Source organism: Astyanax mexicanus, chromosome 1, assembly GCF_023375975.1.
Source record: "Astyanax mexicanus isolate ESR-SI-001 chromosome 1, AstMex3_surface, whole genome shotgun sequence".
Taxonomy (NCBI): Eukaryota; Metazoa; Chordata; class Actinopteri; order Characiformes; family Acestrorhamphidae; genus Astyanax; species Astyanax mexicanus.
Genome location: NC_064408.1, coordinates 103,151,493 through 103,170,616, shown reverse-complemented (window position 1 = coordinate 103,170,616; position 19,124 = coordinate 103,151,493). Strand labels below are relative to the sequence as shown.

At 37.2% G+C, this 19,124-nt stretch overlaps 1 protein-coding gene across 3 annotated transcripts in view; it reads right to left on the bottom strand.

Moving 5' to 3' along the window:
* The window catches only part of tmem108 (transmembrane protein 108), a 117,327-nt gene that overhangs the window by 55,175 nt on the left and 43,028 nt on the right, over positions 1 to 19,124 (bottom strand). The gene's annotated exons all lie outside the window — the stretch shown is intronic.

Below are 19,124 nucleotides of genomic sequence, written 5' to 3'. Positions count from 1 at the left end.
TCATTTTAGCAGGTAAACATTCATCCAAATCTCATGTCTCTCTCAAATTTTCTGTATTATGCTCCATCTAACTTGACCTCAGAAAAACTCTTCAATTTCTCACTTACTGATGTTAAAAGAATCAGAATACATGATGCTACCACCACCATGCTTGACAGTTGAACGATGCCAAATTTAGCAGTTTGCTCATGAATACCAAATTATACCAACATACCTTCTTTTAAATAAAACCTTTTTTGTGGCATGTCTGGGTTATGGTTCTTCTGAGGATAATTCCTAACATTTAAGTTGCCTCCTGGAAGCTTCACTGGCGATTGCTTTCCTTTTCTGGTAACAAACTCTTGGTAAAAATGTCTTTTAATATTTCTTGTTACAGTTATTGGTGCTCAGTCAGGTGTTTAAACCAGACCCTGTCTGAAACATGATTGGATAATTGATTATAGTAGACACACTTACCATGTTATCATGTTCTACCAGGTTGGTACATCACCACTAAAATATAGTATGCAGTATATCCTGTGGTGTACCCTTTCCATTGATGGATGGAGTAGAGAGTGCCTGATGAATTGTGCCGCAACAGCTGCACTACAGCCTGTGGCTGTAAAACTGTAGAGTGCACCTGTATGGTGTGTGTCTGTTAACCTCTTAAGGCTTGGGAGGTAATGATTGTGATCGGTGGTGTCTGGCTGGAATTGTCCATGCAAACAGACAAGCAAATCTGACTCAATGCATATATCCAGCTGGTCAGTGCAGCATTCTTTAACTTCCATAAGACATGGCAAAATAATGGAACTTGATACTACTTTCTGTTCAATGACATTTAGCATGCCGTATGAAAATAACAGCATATTAGTTAATAGTTTATAGTGTTTTGAAATATGGTTTTATTTTTTGGATATCAGCAAGGTCAGGCTGGATCGAATCACCAACAATCAGACATGGTACAGAATAGGCAGAGTAGAGACAAGCAGACAAGAAAGGATCTTTAGTGAAACGATTTGGAGCTACAGCTACAGAGGTACAAGTGCGAGAAACGTATTTGATGATTCTTGAGGTTGTGACCAATGTGGAGTTCTGCTAGCTAGCAGTACAGGCCAAAAGTTTGGACACACCTTTCGTTTTTCAATGCGTTTTCTTTATTTTCATGACTATTTACATTGTAGATTCTCACTGAAGGCATCAAAACTATGAATGAACACACGTGGAGTTTTATGTACTTAACAAAAAAGGTGAAATAACTAAAAACATGTTTTATATTCTAGTTTTTTTTTTTTTGTTTTCAAAATAGCCACTCTTTGCTCTGATTACTGCTTTGCACACTCTTTGCATCATTCTCTTAATGAGCTTCAAGAGGTGGTCACCTGAAATGGTTTTCCAACAGTCTTGAAGAAAGGAGTTTCCAGAGGTGTTTAGCACTTGTTGCCCCTTTGCCTTCACTCTGTGGTCCAGCTCACCCCAAACCATCTGGATTGGGTTCAGGTCCGGTGACTGTGGAGGCCAGGTTATTATTTTTTTGTTAAGTACATAAAACTCCATGTGTGTTCATTCACAGTTTTGATGCCTTCAGTGAGAATCTACAATGTATATAATCATAAAAATAAAGAAAAACGCATTGAAGGAAAAGGTGTTCAAACTTTTGGCCTAAACTATAAAGACATTACACATTAACATTAACTAAACGAGCAATTAATTAAAAAGTAGATTTTGTCATATAGTATACTGTAGAGATTCCAACTGAACAAATTATATTTTTCAAGCCCAAAAAAACATTAAATGTTTCATAGAAAAAAATTCTTCACAACCCTTTAGACAGCCCGGAGAGCTGTGAGAACTTCAGGGAGGAAGAGATAAAAGCAAATCCCATTGGTGTCAGCATAACAGCATTATTACATCATAGAGCAAACTTAGCTTTGGGGGGATAAGATGAGGGGGTCTAATTCATCCCGAGGGGGCTCTGTAAAGGCAGAGGGCGGTTCCGAGAGTGTATGATGAGTCTGGATTAGCCTCTTTGGTTTGGCGCTTTCATGCCGCAGGGCTCTAATGTTGATCAGCACACAGAACTGATAAGGTGTTGGGTAAAGAAAAACAAAAGGCGCTGCTGTACATGTGCTTCCTGTTGTTGTGAGCGTAGAGAAGGGCTGTAACAGGATTGTGATCGAGCGTGTGGAATGTTTGCCAAGCTGCAGACCCTCTGATAACCCCACTATGACCCCTCAGCGTTTACCATATTTTCATTATCTTCCTATCTTCCTGACTATAAACTAAAACGGGATCTCTCACTTAAAGTTGCTGCACACGTCATATACTGATGTTCTGCCAGATGGCTATTAATATAACCATACATTTCAATAGTTTTTCCATGGTTAACATAATAGAATATAAACATAGAGGGTGTGTCTTTTCCTACATTTTGACTTCTGACTTTGGAGAGAACTGTCAGGATTTTAAGTTATGAGCTCATTATAAGTGTGCAGTTAGATAGTGGGCCACCCTACAGTACATACAGTATCTGGGGACCAGAGAGAATGAAAATAGCACATAAAACATGTAATAATTCACTGAAACTAACAAGCAAAAAACAGTTTACAATTAGTAACTGGAAATAAGATGGAAACACGTGTTGATATGTTGTTTATACAGAACATTAAAAGTAGATCGCATCAGGTCACACTAAGAACAAAACGTTGATGCAATCCAGCCAAACTACATCCAGATCACATATTCATTTGAATAATATGTGCACAATGTACAATGATAGTACCTGGCATATTGAAGTCTTTATTCTGCCTATACCTTTAGTCATTTTTTTCAACTGTTATACTAGCTAGAGTGTTTAAATAATTAACTACTGGTCAAATTAGGTTTACTATAGAATATTTTGTCAAAACTTGACAAAATCTTGATTTTAAAATATGACTCTTTGGTTTACATTTGTGAAAAACACAACACAACATTACATTACTAATGTACATTACTTTGCTCTCCTCTTACTGACTAATGAGTGCCACAATGTGAGAATATGGCCAAGTTTGTGTTGTTAAGTATGTTACAGAAGGTAGGTATATGTTTGAGTAAAATAACATTTCTCCCAAATTCCGAATAAAAAAGAAATGTTTTCATGCATCTTGGTATGTTCTCCTCCACCAGTCATACACACTGCTTTTGGATAACTTAATGCCACTCCTGCTGCAAACAAAATTAAGCAGTTCTCACAGTAGCAGCAATACTAGCATCTTTACTGCCTAAAACTTGTTTAGTGTAGAAACATTGCAGTATATAGTTAAGTTTTCTTGGTATTTGTAGCAAAATACAGAATTCTGCTTTCATTTGATACTTTTAATTTGAATTTTTAGCCTTTTGCTCAATTCACTCACATTTTTTGGAGTCACTACCAGGCTTTTTCTAGACGTTTAGTTCAGCGTTCACGCACAACCCTGTATTTGAGTGATTGTGTAGTCAGAATGCACATCCCTAGTAAAAAGAACCAAGCAAGATTACATGATATCTCAGCACTATCTCAGGTAAGTGTGCTTTAATTTAGTGATACAGTTTATGTAATGCTAATTGACAGGCTGTAAGCTTCTATTGCTTGTTAGCTACATTAGCCCTGTAGCCTCTGAGCAGAACTGAGGAAGCAAACTGATTCAATTAGAATTTTAATTGCTAAACTACGTCTAATCCTATATATAGCTTCTCTCAGAAGTACAGGATATTGCCACCAGTGCAGAGAGTGGTGCAGTAATTTGCTGAGTCATGGCGGCGTCTCCAGTGAGCCCGGGTGGCAGGATGAGTTGCAGGCGCTGTGTGAGTTGCAGTGCCCAGCTTGCTGCGTCACTCTCGCCGGTCCCCGCCAGACGGGTCATCAATCAGAGCTGTGGCTCTGCCGGGCTTGCATGGCTGCAGGGCTCTGCACCAGGCCATTAAACACGCATTAGCTCCCCAGCATGCCTTTCACTGCTCCCGCAAGGACGACGACGGCGAAGACGCTTCTTCATGTTCTCCCTGGCTCTCCCGAACTGAAAACAGGATTTAAAACAGACTATGCTAAAAAAGATTCTCCTTGAGGCCTGTAAACCAAACATTTCATTCAATCTTACGCCAATAACTCAAGCAGAATCGAAAACAAAAATCCTTCAGTACTGTGTCACTTCCTTCCGTAACAGAAACACTGACTGAAACTCAGGGAGCTTGAAGGAACACTGGAAGAACAGATGCCACTGACACGCAGATGCCACTCATGCTAATCATCTGCTGCTATTCAGACCTGTCTGCAGCGAGCTGCGTGGGTCTTGAGGTCTTTGAGCTGTGGATGGTGTCATAAAGCACAGTGAGAGGGATAAAGCATGTATGTGTGTGGTTATGATGTGTTTGCCTGTAGCTATGAGTGCTGGATGTTTAAAGAATAAGCTTGTGTGGGCGCAGTGGTGCTGATTGAGACGGTTCTGTGACGCTCCTGTTTCTTAATGAGCTCATTCACTCTCAGAAACTATTCCTATTAGAAAACCAATGAAGTATGAGACACAATGTACACTTTTAATGTATTTTTTAAGTATAATCTTAAAGTGACAGTACCTTCTTTTTAGGTGAGAATGTGTTATTGCACTAAGCATGCTATTAAGTATGAAAAACGTCTCATGCATTGTGGTGCAGGCTCTTTTCAGACAGTCTTTTCAAGTCTAATTCTGTGTTTCTTTGGTTTAACAATGCATGAATGAGCAGATGAAAACTGAAATTGCTGTTCTAAAATCTTCATGTTCGCAGTAACTCTTGAGTCAGCAGCGTTAGCAGCACCAGGTTCATTTCAGGTAACCAGCAAAGGCTGTTCTAGGCAGAAAAAAGTCCAGTGACCTACAAGACACTGTTCTCTGTTTTTGGAATTAATATATGTTGCTTTGCAGGAATGGTAGCAGATGCACATTGATGTAATTTATTATAAAGTTTTGTTCTCTCATTACTGAGAAAAACTACTGCTTTTAATTTACTCCTTTACTTTGTTCCCTCCACTGGCTTCCTGTTGCCGCCAGCATCCGATTCAAAACCCTAACTCTGGCCTACAAGGCAAAAAACGGACCAGCTCCTTCATACTTAATGGCGATGGTCAAAGCCAGATCTGTACCAAGAGCTCTTAGAGCTTCCAGTACGGCTCGGCTCGAACCTACACTCAAAACACACAGAAAACAGACATCCTCACTCTTCTCTGTGCTAGAACCAAGGTGGTGGAATGAACTTCCACTGGATGTCAGAACAGCAGAGTCACTCGCGGTCTTCAAACGCCGACTGAAGACACATCTTTTCAAAGAGTTCCTAAACTAATCCAAAAAAAAAGGTTCATAGGGTTCTAAACACGATCAAGCTCTGTGTATCTCTTGTTTCTAGTCTACAAACTAGCTCTGGATATTTGAAATAACATCAAAGCACTGTTGTAAGTCGCTCTGGATAAGGGCGTCTGCTAAATACCTTAAATGTAAATGTAAACGTAAATTTAAAATAATAAATATTAAGGACTGCTATTTAAAGCAAGGGTTTTACCAAAAATCACACCTGTTTACTTGAATCTTTTTTCACTTTAGTTATGAAACTAGTGAACCTATAATCAAAGCTTATGGTAAACAAGTTAGCATAGTGCAAAATGAGTTAATTCCAAACCTGAAATGTGACATTCTATGAGTGCCATTGTTGCATGATAATGTAGCTCACTGACCTGCTCATAAACTTTTTGTGTAGCCATTTTTTTACTTTAAATTTTATTATAGGTTTATAGTTTTATACTTTAGTTTACCTACAGATTAACCTTACAGTTTTACTTACGTACATATATATTTTTCCACTTTATTTTTAATACATCCAATATTATTATTCATTGTGTCTATTCATATATTTGCAATAATACAGTGTAATTGAGAAACTTGTATAAGTCTAATAAGTCTTATATATTGTGGATTCACAGCCCGTCTTTTGCCACTGCACAGTCTTATGTCAGACATATTACTAGAAACATCAGGAAACATGGAAATTTTAGCACAATTTTCATCCACAAAGAGATAATGACCAATGCTGCATCTTTTTGGGTCCAATTACCTCACAGCCAGAGACACAAGTTTAAGTAAATGATGCAAAAAATATGTTGGGTAAAATACAGAAACAAATAAGCAACAGAATAAATAACTACAAATATTTGATAAACAAACAATTTAGCAACATATCACTATAGTGAAAAAAAATCATATATGAATAGGAAATACTGTAATGGAAATTTCCTGCCACTATCAAAGGCAATGGCAAGACTAAAAGTGAAAGTAAAAGCATCCATAAAAACTATATGAATGCTCTGAGTTTATGACAATTCATCAAAACATCAGACATATATCTCATCAATGTATTCTTTATTCTTTAACCTTAAAAAAAAAAAACTTCATCCCAATTGCAGTTGAGATGTTTTCAAGATGCTCAATCCAAACAGATCAAAAATGACCCCTTTAAATGTCTGCTCTTGATATTAAACAGTTTCTGTTTAACCCTTACAGTGGTTAATTCGTCGCTGTTTTCTACAGAATCGTAGGGATTAAACTGGTTCAGTTGTTGGAAAAGAGTGACTAGGCATACATAGATTTGCGGAGGAGCTGACAGGGACAGTGGCAGACCGTCACACTCACACTGCAGCATGCCTGATAAAATAGAGCTGTGAGTGACTGACAGGAGCAGAGTGATGTAGTGTCTGGCTGTTCTGGTGGGTGTTTGCACACACAGATGCACACATATTCACAGCCGTTAAAGAGCGCATGCAGTCACCATGTGTCCTGTGAGGCAATTCACTCTGGACTAAATTAAACACTCCACCATTTAGCTCTGTATCAAATCTTAAAACTTAAATTAGAAATGTAAAAAAATTAAACATGAATTATCAGAGTTTGAGCAAGGACTGTTAATGAGTTCCAAAAGGATGAGATGACAATTCAGTTTCTGGGAATACATCACAGACAGCATTACCACCCTCAGTGGACAGCACAGTGATTAATAATTTTTTTAGATTTTTTCCAAATTGAAAACCTCTGGAATATAATCAAGAGGAAGATGGATGATCACAAGCCATCAAACCAAACTCAATTGCTTTAATTTTTGCACCAGGAGTGGCATAAAGTTATTAAAAAGCAGCGTGTAAGACTGGTGGAGGAGAACATGCCAAGATGCATGAAAACTGTGATCAAAAAACAGGATTATTCTACCAAATATTGATTCTGAACTCTTAAAACTTTATGAATATAAACTTGTTTTCTTTGCATTATTTGATCTCTGAAAGCTCTGCATACTTTTTTATTTCAGCCATTTTTCATTTAATATATTTATTTTGCATACAATCAGGGCCAAAACTGTTTTTGGTGATATGTAGAAAATGTTTTTAAATGTTTTAGATGATCAGATGTTTCTCAGCATGGTTAAATTGTGCTTGTAACAGTTTTTATAGAACAATTTTCTTTAGTAAGGAACCTTAGAAGAAGCATTGTTCTAACTGACCTATAATCTTTTTTGACACAAACTTGTCTTGCTCTGCACTTAATAAAGATTGTTCAGACCAAATTAATTATATATAAAGCTGTGGCTTCATTCTCCACTGTCACTCAAGCCTTGTACCAGTGACCATGTCAAACCACACCAATCACAGAGACTCCACTTAATTCCACAGTGGCGCGACTGCTGGCCGTCACAGACGTCCTTGAGGGAGCTGGAGATTGAGATCAAATATGAGCCAATACTGCAGCTCTCCTGCAAATGGAAGCTGGAATAACGCAAATTGCGATGTAATCAATTCAATCCTAGCAAGCATGAGATATAGTAATTAACAAATGTTCTGCATGATAGCTGCAGGCATCGGTCTGGAATGTACTGGTTACTGAATAAGCCTTGAAAATATCCATTCAGTTCATTTTCTTCACACATTTCATACTATTAATGAGGAATTCCGGCTTAAAACTACTCATCAATGTTATTTGCCATATGTTATGTGATATTTTAAACTGCAGCACTGGATTCCTCATCCTCAACAGTTTTTTTTGTCTCAACAGTTACCTAACAATGATGTTACCTGCCCTTGCTTTACATTATTAAAAAGAAAAGCAATCTACAATCTAGCTAGATATTCGGATTTAGGCTGACAGTCTGACCATAGCCTAACACACTACAAATGTAGTCTTAAATGCTTTAATATAATTTAAGAAACTATATTCTAAATTACTGTACATTTCTTACAGTAGTGACATTTTAAAATACTAAAATACTAAAAACATATGAGAACTTCTTACAAATAACCATCTATTAACCATTCCTACCTTTTGGGAGGCAATGCACACTATATTGTCATACAATTTTTGGAATTCTCTTAGTTTTTTAAGAATGAATGTGAAGGAAACGTGCATGCCCATCTACTGCACTTCTGCTTGACCAATTTTCACCATTTTTCACCATCAGAACAGGCCCCAGAGCACAAATTCACTGTACTTTTGACCACTGCTTCTTTGTGTCACATTTTAATTTCATCCCTCTTTCCTCCTATTGTCTCCCATTCTTTTTCACCCATACCAAATCCCGGTATTCCTTTTGCCTGACAGCCACCAAACTGTAATACTTCAGCACAGGTACCCAAGCTATGATCTACAGCCATACCGACCCACAGTCATCTATTTGTTTGTTGTTTCATCCCTCACTCCTCCCATTCACTCCCATTCATTTTCAACAACACCTATAATTCAAAATCAAGCACAGTTTAGTTTTGTTATATAAAAAAAGAAGTGCAAATGAAAAAAAGAAAACTGATTTCTCCACAAACAGAGAAAAGGTTGATAAATGGTTACTGGTTTGAAGTGCTCATATAACAAAAGCAATTTTCTGCAAATTAATCTAAACTTCCATTAAATCTCACAACTTCCACTATGTGTCTGAGTAAATACACAAAAAGGGAGGTCCCCATATTATATAATCACTAATACAGAACAGTTATGCTTGTCAGAACTTCTTTTCACAGCTGAGCAAAGATAAAATAAACTATATTTGTCACCTGAATTCGCTGCACTTTCATGAGACTCGTCACGCTCATCATCTACGGATCACGCTCTTTTATTATACGCTTAATATGCTGAACATCAAGTGGACAGGCGCATCATAAGTGGCAGGGCATCGTTCTGGAAAGGCCAGGGTCGAATTTCGGAGCCTCAGTGTTCACAAAGCACTCACTATTGTCCAGAAGAGTAAAAGGACCATGCCTCAGTGTGAATGCATTTAAAATACCTTTTGTGAATTATGTTTTTTTTAAGGAGTACAGTGTTTTTCAATCTGGCACTACTGTAGCATGCAGTCAATTACCACGGAAAATAATTTCTCTGTAATTTGAAAATAGCAGAAAACCTGTTAAACTGAAAATCACTTACAAAAAAAAAAAGGGTGGGCAGATGTCTTAGCCGGAAATGTGTTTTCTAGTCAATGGGTTTTCTTTTCTATTGCAAGTAAAGGAAATATACAAGGGTGACAAAAGGGTATATTTTAAAATATTCATTTGAAGCCAAGGCTGCTCTCATATTTATCTTTTTTTCTGAAGGTGAAAAGAAATCAGACCATAATCTATGATTAGTATTTCAACAAAGGCCCACACACCTTAAGAAATCAAATGCCCCATCTATATGGCAACGACTGGTCCTTGTTCATCCTTGTTGAACAAGCTTTATAATTCATGTTGTCTTGCCATGATTCAATGTTACTTACAATATACCACCTCACAACTCAACTTGGGAATTCCCAAGTCAATCTCTAAGGTAACATTTGACTGATATTCCTTGACGTTTGATATTTCAGTAAATGGAAACATGACAAAAACTCCATTGTGCTTCATTCAAACAGACCTCTTTGTATTTTTGGAGTTGATATACAGTGTAGTTAATTACAGATTTTAGAGACACGTTTTCATATAAAGCTCTGGAAAAAATAAAAGGTCACTTAAAATTAGTTTCTTTGATTTTATCAAATTAAAAACCTCTGGAATATGATCAAGAAGAAGATGGATGATCACAAGCCATCAAACCAAGCTGAACTGCTTGAGTTTTTGCACCAGGAGTGGCATAACGTTATTCAAAGGCAGTGTGTAAGACTGGTGAAGGAGAGCATGCCAAGATGCATAAAAACTGTGATTGAAACCCAGGTTTATTCCACCAAATATTGATTTCTGAAATCTTAAAACTTTATAAATATGTACTTTTGGTCTGAAAGCTCTGCATCTAGTTATTTCAGTCATTTCCCATTTTCTGCAAATAAATGCTCTAAATGATAAAACAATATTTTAGAATTAGAATAAAACAACAATGTTTGTTTTACTCAAACATAAACCTATAAATAGCAAAATCAGAGAAACTGATTCAGAAACTGAAGTGGTCTCTTAATTTTTTCCCGAGCTGTATACAGTAATCTATAAAGACTGGGTGATGTATGTTACATTTTGGTGCACAGCAGTGATGTTTATATACACTACATTAATCTATTCGCAAAATAAAACTCAATAAAATTTGGTTTTAAAGCATTTGAATGACTATTATGGGCTGTCAACAACAGAATAGGCCATGCAGAGTTAAAACAGGTTCTCAGCGGTAGTCTATAAAGTAACTACTGTTTCAGAAACAACTACAAACTAGAACTAGCCATTAGCTAAACCAGTGAGCAGCTCTGCCTCATGTTGCTTCTCTCCTACGGCACGCTCACAACGCATTAAAAGCAACCTGGGGATTGAACAAAGGTCACTGTCACTGTATAAAATCACAACCACCCCGGGGAGACACAATAACTGTGACATGCTGCTGCCAAAATCCTGTTATATAATGTGATGGGCTTCTCTCACACTTACAGAATGGCTTCCACAGGTCTCATATTCACCACCATCTTTGATCACAGGGGGGAGATTTTTTAATAGGAAGGCTCCCGGTTGCCCACGGGCACATCAAAAATAAACAAGGACAATAAAGAAAGATAAGAAAAGGAGTGCGCTGGAAGGATGAAACGGCATGACTGCAGCCCCCCAAGAGAGATGGAGGCCAGGCTGCAGTGGGGAACACTGGTGTTCATTTGCACATTAATATTACATGTAATATTGTGTATTAAAGCCATCCTGGATTCTGACATATCAAACACACAGGTACTTATTAAAGAGTGTATATTTAGTTATATTAGTTATATACATACCTGTCAAGTCTCCCGTTTTGGCCGGGAAACTACCGTATTTTACTCCTCTTTCCCGCCGTCCTCCCGTATTAATATTTTCCCGTAAATTTCCCGTATTATATTAAAATTAAAAAAACTTTATTATTGAGGAGACAGGGCACTGACCGATCTGTGTCTCTTAACCAATCGTGGTGCCGGTTCAAGGAGAAAGTCTCGCCTTTCAGGAGAAACAGCCAATCAGCTTGCTGGTTTCGCGGAGCGCAGAGGTATATCAGATTCTGATAATCTAAATTTAGTGTGTAAGTGGTTCACATGTGGTTATTTTAGATTTCTTGTAAACCTGTCTTAAAATGTAAGGAATACTAAATCTTGGTTGGGCTGGTGGGACGACTTTAAGCGGACGGAGGAAAATATCCCTTATTTTTAAATATAAAACTTGACAGGTATGGTTATATATATATATATATATATATATATATATATATATATATATATATATATAGTTATATTTTCTGACTATTTTAGGCTAAAAGCAAAAATAGAAAACTGAACTTAAAAACTCATTATTTATTGTTTTAATGTAGTTTATTGTACAAAAGGGAAGTATTTATCTATTTTTTATTTTAGTTTTTTCATCTCTGCCCCTCACAATCAGAATTTTAGGATTTTTTATATTTTCAAATTTTTAATTTTTGCATTTATTAAGTTGGATTATACCATCAGATTTGTGTTACAAGATACAAAAATGGACAAATCTAAAAATTGAGAGAAGATTTAACTTTTCTTTTTTCTTAAAATTCTGTTTGTAAAAGGTCGAAACGAAAAACTAGATAATTAAATTAGACACATTTATTCTTCACTATTACTGAATGGAAAAAAAAATACGTTTCATACCCAATTTTACATTTTTTAATTTATCTTGATATGGTCAGAAAATTAAACTGTTAAACGTTACACTGACCATTCAGCCTGCTTGAGCTAAACTGCTGGGGTTAAAAAAAACAAAAACTAAGCAGCGAATCCATAAAGCTGGCAGGGTTTTCATGTTAATCTGATTTGTGGCAGCCTTGTTCAGCTTCACATGGATTGATCTGTGGTCAGTGTCCAGAGCTACAGGGCCTCAACAGATCAATTCTTATATTAAAAGTTATTATGCTTAGATTTATTCTGAAATGCAAAACATGTGTACGATTAGCCTAAAGGTCAAGTTCTACAAGCGGTGGAAAAAAATAGACTCTTGCTAATACTACTTCCAGAGCTGTGCTAATTATGCTATTAGCCTACCATACATTTTACACACCTCCAGCAATATTGATGCACATTAAGCCTATCTCCTAACTTAGCCTACACTGCTGTATCCTACATTCTGTAGTAGCTGTGTTTACGTAAATGCTAATGTGACTGTAGTAGCCTTGAATGACTATCCCTAGTTAGTGAGCATGCTTATACAAAGCCCCTTCTCAATTTAAATATTGATTATTGGTAGCAGTAACTGGTCTCTAATAAGCTAACAATGGGAAATCTAATACTTTAACCTATTTCCAATATGGGTCCACACAGACACTACATTTAAAAGTGCTCAGCTAGGCTAGTCGTTTAATTAGCAGCTTTGACCCTGAGGAGGAATAAAGGAGCCTAGTGTAAAGGTGCAATTTCTGGTCTAACATTAACCACAAGAATATAGTTATTAACTAAAGACCATCTTTACAGTAGGAGGCTGCAGTGAATGTAAAGAGTGAATTACTAAATATTTATTGAGTAGAGAGCAACACCCCGTAAAAAAAATATATATATATATATATATATATATATATATATATATATATATATATATATATATATATATATATATATATATATACTGATATAAATGAAAAAAATGTAATATAAACCTGGACAGGTTGAAGCATCAGGCTCAGCAATGGACAAAAAATATTGGTATCCTCATTTATTAAGTCTCTGCATATGTTAAAAATGATAACATCAAGATATGAACTGTGAATATTAATCATTAATTATTAAATTGCTTAATTACACTTGACATAGTTGAACATAAATTAAACATAGTTAAAGCTCACCTTCCGTCGTTTTTTCTTTCATTTTAAAATGTCTAGTTGTGGTCTCTAGTATGAATGAATGACATGTGAGCCGTTTTTGTAAAAAAAAAAAGTGCTCAGGTGTCTCTGTATAGCTCTTTTTTAATGGACTGTTTTAGGGGTGTGTCCAAAATGACCGGATTCCAGCTTTGCTCATGAATATTCATACATGCAAACAGCATGCAAATATCTCTCCTCTGATTGGCTAGGAGCACTGCGACGCCCCTCCACTGCTCTGCCGCTCACTGCCTCCCACCTCCTAACTGATGAGCGGTGATGTTGCATCGCTTCAGCTCCGCCTCTGGGAGTTTCTCGAGCCAAGGTGGGCTGGTCTGTGAGTTTCTGCCTACGTAGGCAGAAAGATAATTCAAAATTCACCCGTTTTTCGGAGGGGGGGAGGGGGGATTTCTTTGCTTAGCTCCTGCAGACAATGGGGGCTGCAAAACAGTTTCATGTGCAGGTGTACACATTCAACTCGGAGAGACCTACTGTATTCCACAAAAACCAAGAAAAATTGGATTTTCGCGGAAGGTGAGCTTTAAACGTAATTTAACTGAAGGTTTATATTTTATTTTCTAAAATACTTTATAGTGTTAAAACAAAAGATATTTAAAAAAAACTTAATTTTCTTTATTAATGTCTCTTATTTATAAGAGTGGAGTTTGTTTTATCTTGGTGAGCAACTAAAACTGAAATTGAAGGTAAAATCAGAATATGTATTTGTAAAAGGTTGAAAACTAAATGAGGTAGCAGAGACAGTCAGTTTAAAAATTCATAAGTATCATTTTTGATAATTAATTCTGCTGTAATGAGACATTAAGCTATGAAATGTCTTTAAGAACTACACACTCTCACAGTGGAATTTTAGATAGATCAGCAGAGGTGGATTTTATCTAACGTCTACATGCATCTACTTTTTCCCTGCATCACTCTGGCACCACAGAGAGCTTGCTTTCGTTTCCTTCTTTCTCGTCTGAAATTTCATCACTGGGGGAAAGTTTTGCTGCCCAGCACTGTCTGCGAATTCATGAACACCATGTTTGAAAGGTCCAAGTAACTTCTTAAATGGGATGCAAAATATCTGCACTCTAACGTGTCTTCTCTTTTCAGGTCATGTTATGCTGAAATCTTCTTTTTTTTTTTCAAAGAAAATATTTCACAAGATTCAGACTCAAAGCTATCTGATAAAAGAGAATATCTGCTCTACTGGGCGGATTTTGAGGCTATCGAAATCTTTACATCACCAGTCAACAAGATCAACAAAATCTGAACATCTTAAATTTCCTTAAAACCTCCAGAAAACGAAGGCGTTGTTACTATGATCCGACGATTGCTTGTTCAAATCTTGGATCATCAGTGAGAGCATGATTGCTCTCTCAGGGGTGGATTAATGGCACTTTTTCCTCACATTACTCTTGATGTTGGAAATGACTTCTGGAACAAGCATCTTTTAGCTAATATATTGGAGCTGTAAAGGGCTCCAAGTCGTAAAGCTGACTAAGGCACTGTCACTATTATTAGAGTGCTGCCGATTCGAATTCCAGATCATGATGTTTGCCATCAGCAGCCGGAGTCCAAGAGACCACTTTTGGCCATGTGGTCTCTTATGGTGTATAACTAGTGATAGGGGAGTCCATATGGATTGGGACTGGGTAACTGGCCTACCAAATTGGGAAGAAAATTAGGTGAAATAAATGAATTTAAACAAATTAGAAACAAAATACATTCAAAGATTTTGCTTGCAAAGAGATTAGACAGTTTTTCTCTAATGTTGCATTAGAAAACTAAGAAAGGGGCTCTGAGTGGTCCAGCGGGCTAAGCGCTGCCACTATAATCAGAAGATTGCCGGTTCGAATCCTGTTCATGAAGCTCGCCATCAGCTACTGGAGCCCTGAGAGAGCACAACTGGCCTTGCTCTCTCTGGGTGGGTAGATGGCACTCTCTCCCCACATCACTCCAAAGGGTGATGTCCGCAGCATAAGGGGCACTTTCCTCTAAACCCTGTGATGCTACTCAGCAGCAGTTCAAAAAGAGGCGGTGGCTGACTTCACATGTATCGGAGGAGGCATGTGCTAGTCTTCACCCTCCTGGTGTTGGGGCATCACTAGTGATAGGGGGACTCCTAATGAGTGTGTTGGGTAATTGGCCGTGTAAATTGTGGAGAAAATGGAATGAAATGTGAAATAAAATAATAGAAAACTAAGAAAGAGCAATTTTGATTTTAGATGATACACATTCTCATCAAAAATTGTACAAAGCTGTCACTGGAGTAGTCCCCCTCTTCTCAGTCGAATAGTTCCCCTTAAGGTTACGTCATCAATACCTTTAGTTAATGGAGATATTTATGTACTATATTACTTTGCAAAGGTTTTCCACTACATTTAAGGGCCAAACCTGGACCGGAAGCAACACTCTGTACCTTTAAAGGTATTTTTGCACTGTTTGTACAATGCTGTAAATTTCTGATCAACCTTTAATACTCTTGCTGCCACTAGGTATTATAGCACTAAGTGGATTGTGTAGAAATGCAGTCCACAGTGCCTGCACAGAGCCAGAGTGATAACAACACTACAGCGCTGCAGTTCTCCAGGATTTGAGTTTGTGAACTCGGATTTAAAGAGATTTAATAATACTTCTGGGAGGTCACAGCATCGGTAGTCTGGGAATGATGATAGAGAGGACTGGAAAAATGTCATACTGAACAACAGTTATGTTCTGACTATCGAGAATATTCCGATAATACATTTTTACATTTGTTTTAGATAATGTAAGCATTGTGGTTAAAGAAACATTACAGTGGAAAATAGCTGGTAGCTGTAACTCGTATTTTGGGATATAGGGGTTGGTTGTGTAATAATAATGTTTTTATTTCACCTCACGTCTGTTTATTCTGGAACTGCTAAGGGGGCAGAACCGGCTTCAGAACTGAACTATTGTCAAAGAACAATAGTTCCCAGCATGCCCCAGACTATTACTCTACACGTCACATGTCTCTTCCCCAGTCTGATCTGATTGCCTGATTGTCTCCACCTGTGTTCCCCTGTATATTGTAGTGCATCTCAAAAAATAAAAATATAATTGAAAAGTTACATTTTAAAATGTGAAACTAATATATCATATAGATGTATTAAACACAGAGTGATCTATTTTAAGCAAAACGCTGCACTGACTTTGGACTTGATATAACACAGTGGACCAACACCAGCAGACGACATGGCTCTATCACTGAAATAAAGAACATTTGTTTTAGTAATATTCAAGTTTTTGGAGATACACTAGTATACACACCTGTTGTCCTGCCTGTGTTTTGACCTTTCCGTGTATTGACCTTGTTTCTCTGTTTTAGTATATGTTTTGTTTTGTTTAGTCTTTTTAACCCCTTTGCTTTGTTTTCTAGTTTTACAAGTTTAGCCTAGCTTCTGCTAGAGTTTACTGCTGTGTTTGGACCCTCGCTTGTTAGACCTCGATTTTGAATTACCAATACCTTTTGTTTGTTTATTTCCTTATTAAAGCCTTGCTGCACATTTCTCATCATCTTTGGTTCTGATTAATTTGTGACATTTAAATTTAATTTAATGTAACTTTTGTTGACAATTATTTTCATTTAATGGACATAACGAATCAGGAAGATCTGAACAATTAAAGGCTTTCTATAGAGAAGAGCCCCTCCTACTGGTTTATTTGCTCTTAAATATTTTTATAAAACTGCTCCACAATTCTGAGTAATTTTTTTCCTTTCTTCCCAAGTCTGCTGTAGTGTTGAAACTGAAAAAATTCTAGCCAGTATGTCCTGTTTTAATCCCTACAGGAATAAATTGAATAAAAGCTGTGGTTTGAAAGGGTTTAAATTACTGCACATTTCTCGAATTGTACAAAATTGATGAGTAAAATCTTCTTTTGAAGAAACAAATTGATTATTAGTAACAAAAATAAAGTATATATATATATATATATATATATATATATATATATATATATATATATATATATATATATATATATATATATATATATATATATACAAACTAAACAAGTTATATTGACTGACAGAGACAGAGCCTTCAATAGGGTACGGGTGGCAGCTGCCCTAGTGGCCCTGTCCTTGAGTTGAGTTTAAAGTAGTGACCCAAAGTAATAAACCAGATAAACAGATAATAGTGTGTGTGTCTGGTATAAATAGACCATAAACAAATGTGTAATAACGGCTGATTTTCATTAGCCAAATGTTATATCAGTGAAGCCTTAAAACAGCTGCAATTTATTATTATCACAGCATAAGCGACTCTGGCAAACCCTGAGTCCAGATTGCATCCAGGTGCCAGTATACTGAACTGGCCACCTCTGATTCAAGGTTATTTCATATCGCATAATCACAAATGTGGTGTGTGTGGGTGTGAGTCATGGGGTGTGTGTGCACATAACTCTGCAACTGCCACAGGAGAGGAGTGATTTCCCTGTCCAACGATCTATCAGCATCTGCCTCCCCAGCTCTCTCTCCACTGATTGGCCAGATGACCAAAGCAGATGCATTTTCAGCCCCAGATACACGTGGTTGGGGGGGTAGGCAGTGGAAGAGGGGACGTCCCAAGGCATCCTGGGTAAATGGAGATAAACTGTGTGGTGGCGGCTGGTGCGGGAACATGACACAGCAGTGCTGAAACGCCAGCAGGGAAGCTGTCAACAAACATCCATCTCTCCTCTCCCAGTATGCAATAAACCAGCACACAGGGAGACTTCACACAGCGTCTCATCTCACCTGCGTTACAGCTCAGCAAATATCAATGCATGTGTATTACATGCAGTTATATATGTGATACAGGCTATTTGCTACTTCTTTTCTTTTATTAATTTTTTTTTTTAGAAAATGAGGTTGGAAATAAAATGAAGAGACCACTTAAAAATGATGAGTTTATTTGATTTTACCAAATTGAAAACTTCTGAAAAAAATCAAGAGCAAGATGGATGATCACAAGCCATTAAACCAATCTGAACTGCTTGAATTTTTTGAAATTTGAAATTATAAAGCCTGAAAATTTGTTCAGATGACAGAGCCTAATTATAGTTATTGATATGCCTCAGGCCTATTTGCTAATCCAGGTTTAGCAAGACGTTGTCAGCCTTTTTAATGCATAACATGTCTAAACTTTAGCAGAGGCCACACTGATTATTATTTTTTTCCTTTATGGTTTATACACATGGTCTATATTAACAATCCATGTGTTCATTTACACACGCAGACCTAAATCTAAATTTATTACACATTATTAGACCCCATGGGGAACTTACAATCATATGCTTCCACAAAGAAATCCCAATTCACCTCTGGTTTCCAATTAATGACCTGCCAAACTATTCTACTGCCCCTCATTAAATGGCTAATGGCTTTCAAGGACTTCAATCAGGACTGTACCATGCAACTGCCCTATTAGCAAACCGCTCCTTTAGCCAGTCCATCCCAAAGGGTTAAAATCCCAGAAGCAAATTATGGAAGTATCAAGTCTTATGAATGATTTATAACATATGATAATGGTTAGTGAGCTGGAAGGGGGGTGTGGGGGGTTCGGAGATGCCCTCGGGGGTGTCTGACGGGCATGTTAATATATGGAACAAATCAGCAGTGATAACCAGCATCCCTGAGGGTTCAGGTAAACGTGAGCAGGAGTGCAGGAGATGGGTTCTGACTCTGCCCAACTGAGCTCTCCCACAAGGCCTTCAGTAACAGGCACACAGGCACTGATAAAACAACTCAATTTTATCCAGCTTTTTTTCTGGAGGGTAATTTCCCCTCAGAACACTACAAGGCAAATCCAAACATCATTAAAGAGGCAGAAATTG